At 41.9% G+C, this 21,637-nt stretch overlaps 1 protein-coding gene across 2 annotated transcripts in view; it reads right to left on the minus strand.

Annotated features, from left to right (window-relative positions):
* Positions 1–21,637, minus strand: part of IL12B (interleukin 12B) — a 131,496-nt gene that overhangs the window by 69,152 nt on the left and 40,707 nt on the right. For both annotated transcript variants that reach the window (XM_029583782.1, XM_029583783.1), the window contains exon 2: positions 4,847–4,917. The gene's annotated coding sequence lies outside the window, so the exon portion shown is untranslated. The remainder of the gene's footprint in view (positions 1–4,846; positions 4,918–21,637) is intronic.

A 21,637-nucleotide genomic window follows, 5' to 3' on the forward strand; every position in this document is an offset into this window, starting at 1 on the left:
GGGTTTGCATGTTAATTTGTAAGCTGCTTTGAGCTTGTGGGAAAAGCTGCCTGTGAATGTGGATAATAATAAATTAATTAAAATAAATATTTATAATCATTTTCAGACTATCTCAAATAAAACATTTGAGGAAGTCATAATATAGAAATTAGCTAAACAGGTGCACTAAATACCCCCAAAATATAACCTTCATGCTGTCATTTCCCAGCCCACACTGCAAAAAGGAGGAGATATGTAAGAAAAATCAAACCTGTTAGTATGTAATCCTAAATTACCCCCAAGCCATCCCACACCCCCAAAGCTTTATATAGTCAAGCTTGGAAGGTTTTCCTTCCAAAAAAAATTCTCCAGCTGCTGCCGCGCAAAGAAAATCAGATTTACTACTTGATATTTAATTTGAAGGAATGTTAGGAAAACATCTGCACCAGCCAAGACTACTCGGTGCAGACTCAGAAAAGTTGTGGTAACTTTCAACCTGTCAGGAATATTCTAACTTTGAAACCAAGAAAAGAAACATCTTTATTGCTGATTTTAAATTTGCACAGGAGATTACCTGTGCTGTGTTCCTATATCTTAGTTGTTATCTGACTGAATTTTTTTGAGCAGCGATGCAGCCGTCTGATTGGCTGGCAGATTTCAGTTTGTACTGCGCTACAAGAGACTATGATGGGTATCCTGAGAATCCATCCCACTGCAAGATTGTATGCATGCACTTTCAAACTAAGCGGCAAAGCTTAAAGCTGATCAGAAAAGAAGTAACGTGTACAGTCACAGGAGAAAACTGCAAGTTTCAGTACTTTGTATTTTTTTCACTGTTGCAAAGATTGCACACACTTTCAGCCACTTCCTGCTTCCAGCTGTTGTGAAGGGGCCAGGCATAATGCATGTTGTGCCAGAGGAGAACGACACGCTGAGCTGGGTCACTTGGCATTGCCTCATGCCAAGCAGCTTGAAGCCTTGAAGCCTGAGGAACAATGGAAGGATCTTTCCCTTAGGATGGAAACTCTGCAGGGAAGGGAGAGTGAGTGGGTGTGACTCTGGCTGCTGGAGCATCTTCATATGCAGAAGCAGTGGGGGCCTTGGGAAGACATCATGAATCATAGCGTGAGCAGCAGATAAAGAGTAATGAAAGATGTTTTTCTAATTGCTAATTTTCACTTTAGGTGGCCAAGAGCTGTCTGCGCTCCTCTTTTCCTACAGAGGACTTGGGGGGTGGAGGGAGGTTGTTTTTCTTGAATGAGTAATAAGGAAGGCAGAAGCACAGTCAGACCATTGTCATTCTTCATGGTGTCTGGCACATTAACTTCTGCTGCTGGGAGTGTTTTGCAGGTGGCCTGCTTTATTAACCTCAGGAAGTTGTTTGTACCATTCTAAATGTGTGCTGTGAAAAATTTCCTGCATCCGTTACAAAACAACAAGAACAAAGTCAATGTCAGAATTGAGTTGAGCAAGTGGCTGCAGCTAATGTTTCTCAGATGGTTTGTTCAGACCTAGTCTTCCTCTGTCTATCCAGAGTAGGGTTAGAGTTGCAACTGAACTTGTCCAACAAGTTTATAATACAGGGTGTCATAAAATCAATCAATATTTAAGTTCTTTCTGGCTTCAGGTCTCGTTATAAATCTGTTGTACAGTAGGGTACACCCCAAATTGGTGATCTTGCTTTGTACATTAAACTTTGCCTCAGGAGAGGGGGTCATGAGATATAGGGATGTCTTGCCACATGAGAATGGCCAATAAACAGGTTGTGGCATTCTCGATAGACCTGCATAATCATTTTTACACTATTATTATAGGGTGCCAATGCACTGGTTGCAGAATTATTTCAGGAATAGCACCTTCTTGCATCATCATCAGCAACTGGTTGCAAGGCCATTACTGGAATAGCGTATCTTCTTTAGATCAGTATTTTCTATGTCCTAAGAACTGGTTGTAGTGTCATTACTGGAACAGCACACACTTCTTAAATCAGTATTATCCATGGCCAATGAGCTGGTTCAGCAGGACATTAGTTGGAACAGCAAATCTGTTGAATGTGTGGGGTTTGATGGTCACTACATTGCCTTATAATTTTCAGGGTACTTGCCAGGTTCTTGTGGCCTGGATTGGCCACTGTTGGAAACAGGATGCTGGGCTTGATGGACCCTTGGTCTGACCCAGTATGGCATTTTCTTATGTTCTTATGTTCTTATGATCCAAATCGGAGAACTTTAGAAAGAATTCAAGAGGATGATAACACTTAGCATGGAAAGCAAACCAACATTCATCACTGGCAAAATAGTGAGAGCAGAATCGAAAGTAGCAGCTATAATGTCTCCTAGATCTCCAACAGGCATTGCTAAGAATGAACATAACATTTTCCAGAGCTCAAAACAATGTATTTTTACACCCAGTGTACCAGGCCTACCATGTAATTGCTGCTTGAGAGTCTATGTACCTGCTGTTTGGGAGTGTATGTGCCTGTTGTTTGGATGGAGGATCTGGGTGAGCTGGTGGTGGAGAGTTATAGAGCCTGCTATAAGTGCTGTTAATGTTTGGACTATGTGGAAACTGCACCAGCAGAAGGAGGGGCAGCAGAGGAGAAGGTACCCCATGGAGAGGATATATAGTCCCAGGTCCCAGTTTTTGGACTTGTTGGAGGAGAAAGTGATATTGCAGGCTTGGTTCAATAAGGAAACTGTTCTATACCTGTGCCTGCAGTTGGAGGGGGACCCATGGCTTTTTCCACACAGAGAGGTCACACCTTGCCAGTCCACCCCAAAATTACTACAGCCCTGGCTTTTTCATCACTGGCAGCTTTCAGACCATTCTGGGCTCAGAGTGGAAATAAGCCAGTCAGCCACCTTGCACTATATTACAGATTTGTGAGTATACTTCTCAGGAAAATAAATCAATACTGTATATTTATTTTCCTCAAGAGTTACAACACTATGGCAGAATTTTATGGCATTGCTCGCCATCCATCAGCTTGGGAGGGTGACTGACTGCACACACATTGCGATCAGATCACCAGCTCGGAGGGTGGCCAGCTACCACAACGAGCTTTCACCCCCCTTAACATGCAGGGGGTCTGCAATGTAAAGCAATAACTTATGAGACCTGTGGCATTGCAAAGCACCTGCATATTGAAGGAGCCTTCACAGAGGTGGGACATCTAGAGAGGCAGTCGTGGTTATTGATCGATTTCATTATTATATATTTCAAATTTGATTACCTGTTTCACATCATTTTGAACATAAGAAATAAGAACATAAGAAAATGCCATACTGGGTCAGACCAAGGGTCCATCAAGCCCAGCATCCTGTTTCCAACAGTGGCCAATCCAGGCCATAAGAACCTGGCAAGTACCCAAAAACTAAGTCTATTCCATGTTACCATTGCTATTGGCAGAGGCTATTCTCTAAGTGAACTTTTAATAAACCTTTCACAAACAAACAAGTAAAATACATTATATACATTGTGGTCTTCTTAAATCTTAAAAATCCCAACTCTTTTAATATGCAATAGGCAAACAATAAACTCCCTACAAAGCCAATCCCCCCTCCAACCCCTCTACCATATCTCCCCACCATACCTATACCTCCCATGCTCCCCCTTTTCTTCTATGTCCCCCACATTCTCTCACTACCTTAATCCTAAAAATAAAAGAAGGCCAAAAAAAAATGCAAAAAATATCCTGGCTCTAAATACCTACTCTTGCACTAAAACTCCTAGGTCACCCCCTAGACCACAGGTTCTCCCCCTTCTGAGTTATTGCATGGTGGTCACAGCATCAGATATGCTGGCACTGTCAGTGAAGCTAACTGGGAAGATCTCAACGATCATAATATGAGAGCAGCTCTGCCTAATGTAATGGTTTGGCATCATGAAGACATGTTATGTCAATCTTAAATTGTCAATCTTAAATTGTCAATCTTAAATTGAATTCTCTGCTCTAGAGGGAGCCAGCGCAGTGAACGGAGAATGGGGGGTAACTTGATCTGAACTCTTCTTCCCTTCTATAAGACATGCAGCCATATTTTGCTTAGAGTGCAATCATTTTAACCTTGCTGCTGGACAACCCTGGTCAAGGGCATTCCAAGAACCTATTTTCCCTAATACTAGTGCATGAGCCACAAGCAACAAATCTTTCTTATGCAAAAGTGCCCCGAACTGATGGATATCAAAGCTGCACATACTGAGGTTGATTTTAAAACAAGCGTGTGTTCACAACCATACACGCACATATGGGCGCACGAGCGAGGATGTGCTAGAATGTGTAATCGTGCGCACACTTAACACACATATGTTTTAAAATGCACCAACCGCGCATTAAGATAAGAGGTTACTTCAGCACAGCTTTCACGCATGTGTGTTTAATAGGACCGTGCCAGCTTTTACATGCCCATGTCAGCGAATTTTAAAACATGCTCATGGAAGGAACATTCCCAGTTTTCCAATTAGTCCACCAGATTGTCCCATTAATAGCGAGGTCTTTCAGACTCCCCTCTGGATCTACATCCTACACGCTGCCCAGTTGACCCGGACACCTCACCCTGTCTTCTAAGCCACGCAGCTCGGGATCTGCAGATTTGCTCCTCATCAGGAGCAGCAGTAAAGTTACGTGGATATATTGCGTGTGCATGCTATGGGTTTCATTTTTAAAATTCGGAATGCCCGTGCGCTGCCCCTTTCCTGCTCCCTTATTCCACGCACGCGCACGGGTTCCTATTCGCGTATTTTGTGGCTTTTCAAAATCCGCGTTGCTTGCGCGTATGGGGCATTTTTGCGTGAGCAACGCTTTTAAAATTGACCTGACTGTGCACAAACAATTGTTGAAAAGTCCTTGACATGACTTGGGTGTACTTACCTCAGGCTAGCGCACACCTTGGTGCAGCCTCAGCTGCCAGACCTCTTTGTTCAAGCTCCATTTCTGGAAACCTGGAAAGACAGAAAACATTTATAATGAGAGCAGATACGGGCCATAATGCCCATTCAGTGTGCCAAATTTCTTTTCTCAGATGCTGGCTGGCTTTTCTTGACTTATTTGCGTCCATGGATCCTCTGTGCTTTCTCCCGTGCTTGTGTCAGTCCATCTACCAATTCTTTCTCAAGCATTCTCTGCCCCCAACCATCATTTTCAGTGAACGTAGTTACATAGTAACATCGTAAATGCTGGCCGAAAAAGGCTATTCTGCCCCGTTATACAGTCCCACTGAGTACCTCCAGTCCAACAGCCACACCTGCCAGATATATATCCTTATCCCGAATAGCCTGTCTTCTTCCTTTGTAATTTGCCATCTTGGGTAGAAGAGTGCACAAGCTCCCGGCCTAGTTCCCCCTCAGCCTCCACCTTTCCCATGATCCTTCCGCACAGTTTGCAAGACAGGTGTAACTTTACCTGCTTCAGCTTGTGCATGTACATGCCCACCTAGGCACGCTGCTGAAAACCACCCTACCTGTCGTGTCTCATTGGCCCCCAACACAGGAAAGTAGGGTTAAAACAAAGGGAGGGCAATTTTATAACACCCCGCATGACTCATTTATTGCCAAAGTGCATTGGTTATGCATAAGTTTGCTCTGAACATTTTCAGTAAGAATGCACACAATCCAACCTGCTCTTTGCAGGGCGTAACTTGTGTGGATAAAGTGCATACTTTTAACAATATAAAATATGAGCGTAAATCCCAACTTTGCCCACCAAAATACTTATGTTTTGTGCGCATAAACATATGCATGAAATTGGGTTATGCACATGCACATATGCTTTTATGTGCCCAACCCCCTTATGTAGCAAGCCACTGATGTGCATAAACCCAAGCTCTGTGCATATAAATGGAGTTGAAAATTAGTTTCATAACTATATGCACATTTCTGTACCAAAGAAAGCTTCTTTTGCAGAACTTGCTCTTTTGAGAAAAATGTTGGAAAATGAGTATTGGCAGGGAAGGAATACGACAGAAATATCCACAGCCGGGGAAGAGAAGGGTGAACTTGTGAAAGAATGAGACCTGATAAACGAGGCAGGCAAAGTGAATTTACTTAAGAATCAGTTTTCCATGTATGATTTTGTGCAGAAGTACCTTCTGGGAAAGACTGACATCCTACAGCATATCCTAGCAAGCCACAAACTATCAAAACATTTAAAAGCTTTTATCCTAATCCTTTAATTTGGCAACTGCAGCTCAGTGCTGCATAGAAACCGGAGCCTGGAAAACTTTTCCCCTCCCCCATATAGACTGTGTAGTGGAGTTTTCCACCCCCTCTCTTATGTTTTTTCATCAGGCTTGATAAAAAGTGGGCACCAGTCATGGTTAGTGTTCAAGAAGTATATTGTGACTCGAGAGATGCTAGCATTCATTGACATCTAGTGTCCATCAAGTTTACTGCAGTTTTGCTGTTAATATGTGTTTGTCATCTAATGCTGTGTAAGTATAATTTGCTGTTATTACTATACTGTGACCTCTACCATTTCAACAGTATATCATACCCTGCTTCATTGGACTCTGCATAAGTAAACCGAGAAACATGACTCTTTTCCGCATCATTGCCTATATCCTATGTGCTGTCAATAAATATTATTATACTTTATTTTTGCCTTGACTATTCTTTTTTTTTTCCCTGAAATTGGATGGTCTTGAGGTTTATTTATATATTTACAAAATCTTAATATTCCGCAGTCATTAACAAACAAATTGTTCGAGGTGGATTACAACAATAACATATTCAATTTTACAAATAAAACCAAATATTAAAACAGCAAAATAGAATATCACATAAAGGCTTCACTAAAAAGATAAGATCTTCCTAAATTTTTTATAATCACTTATCAAGTGCAAATCTAGTGAGACTGCATTCCACAATCTGGATGCTATGCAGGAAAATGCCCATTTCAAGGTCTGATTCCTGCATACTTGACTAAAGCTCGGGAGTGTTAGCAACCACTGACATTTAGAACACAAGGGTTGGTATATACTAATTAATTATTTTAGATAGAGTAATCCATGGTGAGTACCCAGCCTAACAACTAGAGACAAGATCTTAAAACGGACCCAATACTCAATGGGGAGTCAATACAACTCACGCAAAACAGGGGAAATATGAGTGGAAAGAGGGCAACCTGAGATCACTCGAGCAGCAGAGTTCATCAATATTTGCAAAGCTTCTACATAACATTTGGGCAACCTAAACTTATAGGGGTTCAGATTCTTGTGTATTTTAGTAATTGGTCTTCTTGAGCAGCCCCCCCCCCCCCCAGTAGTCTTGCTGGGAAGAAGCAAGAGGGGCATGGGGGGGGATTGGCACTGATATGAATGACAGTGGAGCAGATGGTCCTCATCAGCTGCTGACCAGAATCCAGAATCCATGGCTCTCACGAGCAGACAAGTAAGGACTACACTCTTCTTTCCAAAATGGGAAAAATCCTTTAGCACATCTAGCCCTGTATATATGTTTTTAAAACCTAGAGGCTTGATTTTCGAAGCATTTGCAAGCTTACAACTGGGTTTTACATGAGTGAATACACTTTACCTGTGTTAAATGGCTTTTAGAAATTGCTAAAATAAATGTCATTGAATTTATTTATTTATCTACATGTATATTCTGCCTTTCAGACATTTCACAGCAAATTACATTTGGGTACTGTTAAGATCACTTAATGCAGGTAAATTGCTTTTGAAAATTGCTGCAACAGTATTTTAATTAATTTAATTAATTTAAGAAATCTTAGATTCCGCATATTTCACAGTTCATAGCAGAGTACGAATTGACATACAAATCAAGAGACATATTTAAAAAGTTTAAGTCATTTAGACAAAAGAAAATAAAAACAAACAAACAGTGATGAGGCGGGCAAGCTTTCTGTCCTGCTCAGTAAAAGACATTTCCGTTGCTGGCTAAACTCCTGCTTTCTGTGTCATGTGGGACTTACAGTGTTATTACAATACTGGCCAGCTGGACAGCCCCCATCCATAGCTTTAGAGGGAGTTGGCCTAGTCTTCAATCACAAGAGATTGACTGGAAAAATTGTGTATGTGAGTGTGCGTGGGGGTAGGAATACACAAAGCTCATTCCATAAAAACACAAGATTCTCATCCCAATATTCCATGGGAAAGCAATCAGGGCTGTGCATTTTGTCATTAGAAGGCTGGTGGTTAAAATCCTGGGTAAAAAAACAAAACAAAACACCAAGACATCTTTTTAATGGAAATTGTACATTCTGGTTTCTGGTGCCGAGAAGGATGCTAGAAGCCCCCCCCCCCCCCAGCACGAGCAACATTAGAAGATCACGGCAAATGTAAAAAGCCTGGGGAAAACCACAGGAAGATAACAGATGAATAAAACAGTCAGGAAAGAAAAGGAAACCAAGGAAGCAGAGCAGTAACTAAATATTTTAGTGCCCCCCCCCCCACCCACAACTTCTCTCTCCCTTCACCCACCCCTTAATTTGATCCCCAGCCTTCTTTCCCTCCATCCTCTTACTTTCCAGGGTCTTCATCTGCCGCCAGCTCATACTTTCAGTTCAGTCGTTTTTTATGTCCCCCAGGGGGACTTTGCACCCTGGGCAGCTACCCCTCTCGCCTACCCCTAGCTGCAGCCCTGCAAGGAAGGAGGTGAAAACCAAGCTTTTCAACTTTTGCCCTATTGAAAATGGCCTCACCCTTATCAGACCGTTTTCAATAGGGTAGGAGCCAGGCTCGCATTCCGCCTCCCCTCAACTTTAACGGAAGCTATCCTGTTCCCACATGGATGGGTTGACTCAATGCTATAGCACTTTCAGCTCCGACCGAGAAAGTACTAAAAAAAAAAACCAAAAAACTCTACAACCATCATGGAAACTCAAAGAAATTACAGGAAGAAATGAAACACAAATAAATAAATAAATAAAATCCCAAACCCATGGTTTCCAAGGCTTGCAACAACAGTGAGAGACAAACAATTCTTCTTACAGTTAATCGTACACTCCCTAATACTTGCCTCTCTATTTTCCTTTCTGATTTTTTTAATCTGTTGAACGTTCTGGTCTATTGATTGCTAATATGCATCCTGCTTATGGCTCTGTCCTTACTGCTTAGGCTGTGATCTTACTGTGGATAGTCTGGGCCATAGTCTGACAACTCTGGACAAACTTTGCACAATTGTGTAACTCAAGGAGCTAAATATACAAGGAAACAGTTTTGTACTATTTCCCTATTTTCATTTCTTTGTTTTTTATTGTACTAGTATTTCAGCAATAAATCACAAAAAAATATTTTCACCATTGTTCTCCTGTAACAAAATTATTGGGATCTTCTATCTGAGGGGGAGAGAGAGAGATAGCAAGAGAACCTATCTACAAATTCCTCATAGTAGTTAAGTATTTATAGCTCTATAGGAGGACCACCTGATAAGTCGAGGTGAGGTGTTAGTGGTGGTTTAGGGTTTAAGGGCCTGTTTCGCATGTAGAGTGAGATGTATGAATGAACAGCACAATACACCTTGGTGAAGATTTGATGTCATTTGGAGTGAGGAAAGTCTCACAAAGATGAAATTTCTACAATGTTCTCTCACCCTAGCTTGATGAACTCTATAACAGGGATAAACCGTGTGGTAGCATGTGTTATACTATCGCACTGCATGATATGGCCCCTAATTTAACTAAAACCCGCCTAAACTCCTCCCTGATCCTGCCCACCTCAAAAATTTGCATCCGTGCCTCATGATACTATATTTTTCGCATGCACTATGGCGTTAATGCATGCGTTAACGTTAACGTAACACATAACACATTTTGATGCATGATCCTATCAGCCAGTTAGCTGACTCCTCCCTGGAACACCCTACCCCGCTCCCGAGTTAGCTAGATAACCTTTTAGTCAGATGAAAAGTTATCCTGAGTAATTTGGAGCTGGTCAGTACTGAGGGATTTTTAAGTCCTGCTGTTTGTCTGGCTAAGTCCGAATTTAGGACAAATGGTGCCATATATCAACCTCATTATGTTATGTAATAACATTTTGAAAAATACATTTTAAGAAATCAGTCTAGCATAATTGTAGTGATAAGAAAACAGTAAGTAAGGGATAGTAAAACAGTGATGATAAGGAGTCCTAATCCATGCCAGAATGCACTACTATAATTTGCATATATATATAAATGCTTTCACTCATATGGAATCCTAATAGGTTTTATAGTTTAGCAAAAACATACAGTAACACAGTCATCTCTGGAGTTGCAGAGCATTTTGATCATTTGGACTGCATTAAAAGTTTCAAAAGGGATAGAGAGAAAGTAGAACTAATGAAAAATGTTTGCCATCTAGCTTTTACAAATTGATGCACAGTGAAAAATAATTACGTTAGATGCAAAGGTCAGACTCAAACTCATCGACCAGGATTTTCCCAGAGCCATAGTTCAGGGGTTCAGCTCTTACCTTCTCCAGCAGCCGAAGATAATCTAGCAGTGAGCAACTGCAGTCCTTCATCTAATTGAAGCAGTTGTTTGTAGCAGACCAGTGGCAGTCTAGTAGTAAACAACAATAGTGAATAGCGATCCCTTGGTGAACGACCAGTGAGCCAATGTGATTCTGTAGGATGGGGGAGGACATTTTCCAGAGTCATTTACACAGGTAAATTGGCTGTCGTACAGCTAGAAGGGAGCATGTTGTACCCGGGGCCGCATTTTGGGCGGGAGAGGAAAATAATGCATGTAGATTATACCTTTCAAGTTTACACTCATTCTTTTCCATAGACACTCGCACAAAAAGCAGCTGTAAATTATCCATGGGTACCTGGTACCCACGGCAAGTTTTAAAGTGGAAGCATGTGCGTGCTTTCTCCTTGAATCTTGATGCAAAGTTCACGAGCAATAGATACCAAAGGTCTCTGTCTCAGAGCTTTCCCGTTTGTAAACTGTCTCTCCTATCACTTCTGAATCACTATGGGAAGAGATTTCATTCACATTTAACTAACAAATCTGGCCCCCATCACAAAGATGTGCGAGCCAGTTCCATGTTGGTTTTCTCCAGCGATTCTTCATCGAGTGACTTATCTAGCAATCGCTTTGTAAAGCAACTACAGAAGGAAAAGCTACAGAGCTGCAATGTGGAAACTCTTCAGAACAGATAAAACAGGCTAAGGTTTGCTTTCCTTTGTTCTAAAACTTCTCCACACTTGCTATCTTTCCTATACTTAACATCTTTTCAGTAGCTCAGTGTGTCCTACCCTCTGGAAGCAATTCCTGTTAGGAGAATTCCCACATAAAGCACATCTCAAAGCCTCAGCATGCCACCTCTGCTGCCAATTGCTGTCACAGCAAAATGCTACCCCGCTAGGGACATTTCATTCCTTGCATGTGGTGCCTTCCTACAGAATGATTCCTGTTTTGAGTATTATTTTCTTTCATAACAACTCCAGGGCATCACAAACAGAGAAGTTAAACTGAGCCCCTCAGGGTAGAGTTCAATTCTCCTGCCTACTGCGCACTCTGTGTGATCTTGTGTCACCTACCTGCTCGGGCTTGGACTGAGGCACTAACCATGTAGATAGCCTTGTACAGTGCAGTGTACAGCAATGATGCACCATGAATAATGAGAACTTTTTTTTTCAGAAGTGTTTTGCTTTTTGTTGCTTAATAGAACATGCTTATCCAGCCTGATGAATTTTCTTCAAAGAACCCTCAGTTCTTTGTTGAATTACATACAGAGCATCCCTTCTGGTGAAGGATGGATTTGTTTCCTGTAGCTGCATTACTAATACATGCACGTTTATGTAATTGAATTTATTTAGTTCAATTTGTAGAGTTCTGCCTTTTCAAAAGGAATGCTCAAGGCAGATTTACAATAGATGCAGGAATAGAACTGGGCGTGAACAAGTTTTTGAAGAAACCCCATCTAAAAATGACTTTTGATCCTATCCTGAGCTCTTTCAGTGACATTGGTTCTGGTATGTTCAGAACTTTTGAAATCAAACTGCCTTACTGCTTCCAATGTAGCAGACTCAATATTGTTTTTCTTCTCTAGAAGCTAAACATGAAGGCGCATTTAACTCGACAAAGACAATTTCATTTATTTGAAAGTTTTGGCATGGCAAATCAACTTGGAAGAGTAATGAAACATTAGCTTCTGGGTATATGAATGTTTTGAAGTCTGTGCTTGTTTACAGGAAGGACTTACAGTGGAGTTCGTTTGGAAGATTAATTTATGCATTCCTAAAGCCATATGAGAGGAAGCCTCCAAATGCATGACTATGGTTCTCCTCTGATTGTTTTAAAATATTATTACTGCTATGTCAAAATTAATTTAAAAAAAAAAAAAAAGAATTACACTATCATATCCCAGTCCCTCAAAAAATTAAGAAAGTATCCCATACAATGACATGATCAAAGGTCTTTTCTCCCATTCTTGTGTCTATTGAGGGGGTGGGAAATCCTTAATAAATCAGACCCAAATTTCATAAAAAGCAATGCAGAAAGGAAGCCAGGATGTCAAAGATGTATCATTATGTCCCATTATAACAACATGAGAACTCAGTGTACTATAGGGTAGATTTTCAAAGGGTTACGTGCGTAACCCCGAAAACCTGTCCCTGCACATGCCAAGCCTATTTTGCATAGGCTCGGCAGCGCATGCAAGCCCCGGGGGCGCACGTATGTCCCAGGGCTTTGAAAAAGGGGCAGGAAGGGGGCGTGATCGTGGGCGTGGCACTGATCCGGGGGTGGTCTGAGGGCAATCCTGAGTCCTCCGGCACAGTGACCGTGCCGGAGGTTCGCCGGCTGGCGCATGCAAGATACGCCTGCAAGAGTCAGGCATAAAAAATAAAATAAGGTGGGGGGATTTAGGTAGGGCTGGGGGAGTGGGTTAGATAGGGGAAGGGAGGGGAAGGTGGGGGGCAGCGAGGGGCCTTGGAGGGAATGGGGAAAGCCATTGGGGCTCCCCTAGGGCTTGTCGCACGCAAGGTGCACATTTGTGCACCCCCTTGTGCGTGCCGACCCTGGATTTTATAATATGCACGCGGCAGCGTGCGCATGTTATAAAATCGGATGTACATTTGGGTAGAGTGCACAAATGTACCCTGTGCACAAAGGAATAAAAATCTGCCCCTATGTGTGCATACTGGGTAAAGGAAGGGGCAATGCAGGCTATGTGGGACTTCCTATGGGAGCAGATCATCAAATGCAGACTTCCCTGATACCATAAAACGCTAAGTGCTAGCATTAACCACTTCTAGAAAAAGATCAAACTATTTCATCAGACAATGCAAACAAAACTCAGAATGACTGCATTCCCAGTTCATTCTTTGCTTTTCAGCTCCTACAGCTTCAAACTAAGTTCACAATCAGAGGTAAGACCAATGAGCTCTGAGGACCACCATTCAAACTAGCTTGGTTGTAAAAGAAAGGACGAAATCTTCCATTTTTTTTTCATGGGCAGTTCAACAGGGCAAGCTTACATTAGACTGATCTCTGATATTTTGATTTCTTATTTATTTAGCTCACATCTTTTCATTAGAAACTCAAAGCGAGTTACCTTCAAGGTACCTGTAGGCTGTTTGTACCTGAATACATGTTTAACTCCTAGGACAGTATTTAGCTGTGCTACACGTACAGATGACAGTCAACAATAGCAAAAAATAGTGTCTCATTCCTCCTCCAGTTTTTCCATCATTTTCTCTTTTATATCTTTTACTTGTCTGTCTGCCTCCTTTTTAATTGAATGTGAACAATCCCAGTTACTAGAGAAAGTGGCAAGTGTAACCCCCTTCAGTAAAAACAGGATTGTGGGGCTCTCACAGGCTGCGAGTCCTTCGAGCTGAGGCGAGATTTGGTATTGCCTTACTGGTGAACCAGCTGGGCCCCCTCATGGAGAGCAGGTAGTCATGCTCACAGAGAGACAAGGATTAGGCTTCATTTGTACTAGCCTCTTTCCCTGCAGGTTGAGCTCTTGGGTTCTGAGGCCAGCAGGCGAGGGGGCCCGTAGAGCACAATCAGGAAGCATCAGTAACCACGCCACGGTCAGGGCAGGAGAAAAGCAGGCATGTTGGTATCCAGGTAGAGAGATCAGGACAGGCAGAGATCGGGCAAAGTCAGAATTCAGGCCGGGATCAAGTAACCAGATGACAGTCCAAGAGGCAGGGGCAAGGGCACAAAGAAACAAGGCATGGAGAGGCAAGACAAGTGCAGCAGGCAAGGCAAGGACTGAACTAAGGCAAGGGAAGGAGCTGACCTGAAACAAGACAAGGCTGGGGCAGGCAAAGAGCTGGAACAAGGCAAGGCACAGCAGGAAACCCTGGCTGGTGGCACTGAGCTTCCCTATATGCTAGAGCTAAGATGACATCATCAGTCAGCGCCCACAGGAAATGCTGACTGCATGGTCAATAAAAGGGCTATAGGAAGTGCAAGTGGTTTCAAACAAGCCCTAGGATGCAGCATGCTATAGGAAGCTCTGCCAGAGGCGCTTGAGATAAGGGGCCATTACAGTGGCAATGGATTAATTAATTAATTTATTTAAAATCTTTTATATACCGCCTACACAATTGTTTGTTAGATCTAAGCGGTTTACAAAAATAAGGAGATACAAATAGTAATAAAATTGAAAAGTACAATAAGGCTTTACAGAGATAGCAAGATTAAGAAGGGTTAAAATACCATATAATATAAGTAAAATAATAAAAAGAATTTAAGAGAGCTAAAAACTATGATAGAGGTAGCTAATATTCAGATCATGTGTTGTGTGAAATGCCACTAAAGGTGGAACAAAATAAGTGCATTTTTAGCGCTTTTTTTTTTAACTCTCTTAGATTTGATTGAGATTGCAGACAGTCAGGGAGTGAATTCCATAGTTGGGGGACTACTCCGGGAAAGGCACGTTTTCTTGTTAAATCAAGCCTAGCCATCTTTATTACAGGAACTTCCAGGAGACATTTGTCTTGTGAGCGCAGTTGTCGTGACGGACGGTAAAGTCTTAACGAGGAGCAGAGCCATATATTAGAGGGGCTATAGATTAAGTTGTGAAACTGGGAGGCCTAGGTAAAGTGAGTTATAGTAGTTACAGTTAGTATTAATGCTTGAAGAACGGTAACGGAAGTCAGTTGGATAAAGCAGAGGTTTCACTGAATGTGATATTAGGATCCCTAACTTTGTAGAGAAGGGAGAAGTGCAGGGAAAGTGACATAGGAAATCTGAACCAACATCCTGTTCATTTGGCTTGGGCACTAACACCCAACACCCTCAATGTTTGGAAAGAGGGGTTAGCTTCGGGAGACCTAGCAGGATTCTCTGGGGACCGTAGCTCTTCTCCTTGTGAAGGAGGGGTGTACAGGGGACTGTCACTTGTGTGTCTCTGTGAACACCAAGGCTGTGTGTATGCATGGCTGATACTCAGGCCGTGTGTCGGATGGGTGTGAGACTAAAGAAGACCTAGGATGGAAGGAAGGGAAAGGAGGAGATAAGTTTAGTGGAAGAGGATTTGATGTTAGATAATATACAAGAAATAAGTTCTCTCTCAAGTTGAATTATACTGGCTTGCTTAGAATTTGTGTAACACTCTGTCATCATCCAGCGGAACTTCTCCCACGTGTTCTGGACCAGCCCTTTGCTAATGTGTTGCTATTTTAAAACACGAAAACATTAACGGCATTTGTTATATCGTTTTGCATCGTTCCTCATTCAAAACATAAAACAAATTAATGAAATATCATTTCTGCCATGGTAGCATGCGCTAAAATGTTTTCTCATGCACTAAAACTTTTCAAGTACATGCTAAAGAGTTTCACAGCACATGCTAGTAAAAAAATAGCACGCGTTGTTAATTCAGCACACAGTAAAAGCAAAATAAACAAAACAATTAAAAAAAATAAAACATTTTTACATGAGCACTCCTACTTAATATCGCTAACATTTCATGCTAAAAGTCGACCCCTTTGTATTCTATTTGTAAGAGGTACAGTGCCACCCTCTCCTCCGTGTTACACACAGGCAGCAGTGCAGCCCATGCAGGATACTTAACAGGCTTCAGCCAGAGTTTCAATGAGCAGGGAAATTAATTACCAGGTGAACAGAAAGGACACTTCTGTGGCTTTATTCATCTCAAGGGTTCTTTCCTACATCATGTCATGAGCCAGAAAATAAATTAATGTCATCATGGCAAGGCCAAGGCCACCTTTTCTCTCTGATTTCTCACAAATCAAATCAACCACTAGAAGAGTTAAGAACAGCGGGAATCTTCCCAAGGGGAAACACTGTTCACCCCAACTCATTCATTATCCCATCCATAATGAGAGAAGATTTGTTAACTCCTTGCAGACACTGAAATCATGTGCATCTCATTACCAAAAACAGTTCTCCCTCACTCGTCAATGACTCAGAAAATAAAGTTCCCAGTATGAGTAATAGCTTACAAATAAACACTTTCCAGTTCTGGAACAACAACAAAAAAATGGTAAAGTACAAAAGTCTATTTTCCCATAATTGTTTGGACCCCGGCAGAGGCCATAATGACTGTCCTGCAGACTTCTGTCCTGCTCAGATTCACCTCAGTGCTCCAGAAGCCACTTTTCCCCCCCAAGATATCCAGGAGGGGATTACCAGCTGAGTGTGCCGAGCCAGTCCTGGATTTACTTCACAGCATCTGGAAACCTGTAGTACTAGCATTTCTTAAAACAAAAGAAAAGAAAAGAAGAACATGTCACAAACCAGGACCAGCTCAGCTTTTCCCGTATTATGGAGCCAGTCGGTAACCCTAAAGAGAACAATGTAGCTGATTTTCTTCCATAGGTCCTGGCCTATATAGTCAGAATACCTACATTTATGCCAGATTTTTCTTCCCTTTTGCTGAATTGCCCGACTACCTCCAAAGCAAAATAAAAAAAAAACAATCAGACATTGAGCCTGCCAAGTACACATACTGCCCAGCAGTTAAAAGGCATTCAAGAAATCCATGGGGGTCCATGTTTCCCTTTAGACTGATGGAGAAACATTAAAGCTTTTTAACTTTGAGTAGAGGGTGCACACTGAGGCCAATAAGAACCCTTTATCCATAACAGCTATCTGGGGGGGGGGGGGGGGGGGGGGGTAGGAGTGCAGCAGAGGGAGGGGAAGGGAGGAGAATAGCATCACTAGAGGGTAGATGAAGCAGGTGAACTATGCAGAACGAGGAGAAAGAGAAATAGAGGGTTGAGGGGAGGGATGCAAAGATGGAATATGAAGGAGAACATTAGCATTGGGCTGAAAAGCAAGACTGCAGCGTATTGGTGTATAGGAGTCCGACACCTTGTGGGTGTGTGTGTGTGTGCGCACATTTATGAGAATTACCCTGTATGTATATGTTGGATTGAGAGCCACCTTACATTCAATTCCACCTCGGAAATAGGAACGTGCAATCCCAAACCTCATTAATTCTTATGCCAGGCCACGCATACACAAGCAGCATGATATCATGCACCCCTGCAAGCGGAAGAACAGAATGGCAGACATAACTTATTAAAAGAGAGATTTCAGAAGAGCTTCCCTCCTCCTGTCATGCTACTGGGTTAGGTTACTGGTTGCACACGACACATTTAAACTGGGATTCCCACCATACTAGTTACCAGGAATCCCAGTGTGAAGTCCTAGTGATCAAAATTCTTAGCATACATTGGAGAGGTCAGACATGGAAATCTAACACTGCCTCCTCTTAGAAGGGATCCGGATGAGGGAATTTCTGACCTCAGCACCCCATTCTGTCAGCCTCCCGCCTGCCTCCTACCTGATTGTGGGAGGCAGTCTCACTGACATGTTACATGTTCATCTTTTTACCTGCCTGTCTCCTGCTTTTGAAAGCTAAATTTAAAGAGATAAAAAACAAACTTATTGGCTTTTAATTTTAAGGGGAGTGCATTATTTTAGCCTAGAGCATTTAATGCCACTAAAATTACTTTTCTTTATAATATATTCGACTCTGAGCGAAGCTGGCTTATTCTAGACATTGAAAATGCCAGCAAGGATGCCGCTCCCCAATGAGTCCTGACTTCATCTGCAATTCAGCCCTATTCAGATCCATTCTGACTTATTATAAACTGTCTAGCATGATGATTAAGTGGGTTTTTTCTGTCCAAGATATTAAATAAATATAAAAATGCGTACATAACATGACCAGCAACTGGACAACAAACGTACCAGTGGAAAATCAGTTAGGTACCCCCGAAGAAGCCTCGCTGATCATGGCACTGTCTTACCACTGACCAGTGACAGGGACCACATATCCAGTGATGGTCTGCAGACATTTGGGTAAACAGAACATACACCAAACCACTCGAGCCCAATTCCTTTCCAGTTTATAGTTCTGCTGGACACAAACTTGACAGGCGAAGCATCATAAGCCATGCAAAATGTGATCCTTTTCTTTTCACCCTCCCTTTCAATATCCAGCTATCTCACTCACAGCAGCACATTCAGCATGCCCGATTAGGTGATGCATGGCCCCATGTGATGCTCTCAGGCACTAAGACTGCACACCAAGCCTATTCCTAGAAGAATATCTAGGAACATACTACATGTACGCAGTTTGTAGTATGTTACCTCGGCGTAACATACTACATGTACGCAGATGATATACAACTACTTCTGCCAATAACCACTACCGTCGAGGATACACTGAAGCTAGCAGCTTCCCACCTCGAGTCCATAAAAAACATGTTAATCCACATGAAGCTATGTCTAAACATGGACAAAACAGAATGCTTACTGTTAGAAAGAAAAAAACTCAGGATTAAACACCAATCACTCCATACAGATAGACAACATATGCATCAAACTAAAAGGTGAAGTCAAAGACCTAGGAGTTTGGATAGACCCTGAACTAAACTATAAAAATCACATTTCAATGAAAGTCAGAGGATTCCACAAACTGCAAATCCTAAAACAACTAAAACCTCTATTGAACTATCAAGATTTCAGATCTGTTCTACAATCACTAATATTCACTACTTTCGATTACTGCAACTCTCTGCTGATAGGTCTTCCCAAAACAACCCTCCGACCTCTACAACTACTGCAGAATGCAGCAGCAAGAATACTCACTGGCCACAGGAGGTCCGCCCACATCACCCCGATACTAAAAAGTCTACAGTGGCTCCCAGTTGAAAAAAGAATAGAATATAAAACCCTAACCATGCTACATGACACAATACACAACGCTGATAACACAGCCTTAAAAAACATAATACAGAAACACAGACCCCAACGCACGACAAGAATCACCAGCAAACTGCTTCTTGATGTGCCATCAATATTGAATGTCAAACTAACTAACACACGAAAAAGAGCCATCTCAATAATTGGTCCCACACTATGGAACTCACTACCTGAATACCTAAGTACCCAGCTCAGCAACAAAACATTCAAAAAAGATCTCAAGACATGGCTATTCAGGCAAGCCTACAAAGACGGAATTGGCTATGGCTAACCACACGCACCAGACCCAAACCACAGACAGTTAAATTTACAACTCTGACAATCACTTGACGGATGACAGTTATAATTTTATTACCACTTAAAACATTATAATTTAATCATTAGTGCTTGACCGTGATGACACTCAAAGACGGTCACAAAACTGGCAGACAGCGATGTCATACTACAACCATATCAGATGTACCATCCTCCCTCAACGTCCCATAACAGACTCGTTGTAACATTTACGCAAATGTGTGTTTAACATATCATATTATCTCGTTCTTTAAAGGTCAAAGTTTATATTGTATCTGTTATTCAAAGTTACTTGGTGGTGTTATTACTGTTAACTGTTCTAAGCTGTAACATGTTGTTTTACCTGTAAACTGGAGTGAAGACAGCTAACTATACTTCAGTATATAAAAGACTTTAAATAAATAAATAAATAAATAAAATAAATAAATATCAATACAAGGCCTTGATCTTTTTTACAAATTCATTCAGACTTTTTTACAAATACATTCAGACTTGGGCCTGGTCCCCAGGCATAGAATTTTAAATGCATTTACCTTTATGGTCTGGCTATTACAACCTTAACAGAAAGCAATGTGGCAACCTGCATGGAGCAGCAATTATTATGTTCAATACCTTGCTAAGCAGACAGATTTGCCCACTAAGATATGGATATCGAGCTCATTACTAAGTCATCAAGTAGCCACAGAGCACACACACTACCACTTCCAGAACCTCCCATTTCTGGAAAATTCTCCTTTTTAAATAATAGAGCCTAGACAGCCTTACATATTAATGAAGCCAGTTCATCCTGGGACAAATATGGTCTCAGATTTCAAATCTGTCATAACTGAAAAAGTCATGCTATAACTATGCTAGTAATTTGTGTTTGCATACTCAGCTCATTATCTAGAAAAACTCCTAAAAGTCAAACAGCTAACTTTACTGGGATTTCCTCTCCTTCTAGAAAAATCTCTAGACTTGGCATCTCTGGTCAGTCTTATGGACCCATAAATCCTTACAAGTAAATTTTAAAAGGAGCACGCGTGCACCCATAAGCATGCGTACTGGGCATGCGAGCAAAATTACGCTCGATTTCATATTGTGTGTGCAAGTACATGTGTACCATGTAAAATATCCCTACCGCACGTATGTGTTGGAGCCTTTACGCGGAAAGAGAGAGACTCTTTTATAGGGCCAATCTGACGCTATATATCCCACTGTAAGAGGAGCACTTTCAACTTAGGGTGGGGTTTTTTTTTTTGGGGGGGGGCAGTGTTATAAGGGTCTACAGACCCTTGCTTCCTAGGCAGACCCTTGCCCCCTCAAAACCCTCCCTGAGTTGAAAGTGCCCCTTTTACAGTGGGAGATATAGAGAGTGTCAGATTGGCCCTTTAAAATAATCTCTCTCTCTCCAATGTTCAGCCTTGTGCCTCATCAGGACCAGCAGTAAAGTTATCAGGTAACATGGTGTCCACTGCCATGGTCAGCCTTGCAAAATTTGGGGGTTTCATGTGTATGTCTTGGTCCCACCCCAGAACGCCCATGCCCCGCCCTTTTCTGCCTCCTTATTTTTGACGTGTGCACAGGTATGTACGCGCGCACTTCCCGACTTCTTAAAATTCACGTTGCTCGTGTGTGGCCCACGTACATGTGCATGGGCCCATTTTTGCGCAATTTATTATAACTCAACCATTCAGAAATTTTTTGTCCACAGTCATGTAGACAAAAGATATCTTGATCTTGATTACCTCCAAGGTCACAGTAAATTTGTACATCATCTGAGTTATTTCAGTCTTGCTATTGTACACCAAGCAAACAAAACAGCTCAAAATAGCACTAGATCGCTTTAATTATTTAATTTGTACAATTTGTTTGACCACCATTTCCCTATATGATCCAGGACTTTTACAATAAAGCAAATCAAAGTATAAAACAACAAGGCGTTCCACATACACATACAGCAGTACAATCTGGAAGTGCTGATGGATATAATTTTATGAACTCAGTATAAGACAAGATAACCTCAAGAAATATTCAAACAAGTGGCTATGGAAAACAAGGTGCATTTTCCAGATCTTTCTTATCAGGGCGGCCGTGGCTGGTAATGCTGCAGAAGCAGCGTTCACAGCCCCTGGGCGGCGGGAGGGGAGGGGAGGGAGTCATCATCAGTGCATTAAAAGCCTATTATTGCAGGATTTGGGAAGGAGGCTTCCATGCGTAGCCCGCATCTGAGGACTGTCACTGT

Source organism: Rhinatrema bivittatum, chromosome 18 (assembly GCF_901001135.1).
Source record: "Rhinatrema bivittatum chromosome 18, aRhiBiv1.1, whole genome shotgun sequence".
NCBI classification, from domain to species: Eukaryota; Metazoa; Chordata; class Amphibia; order Gymnophiona; family Rhinatrematidae; genus Rhinatrema; species Rhinatrema bivittatum.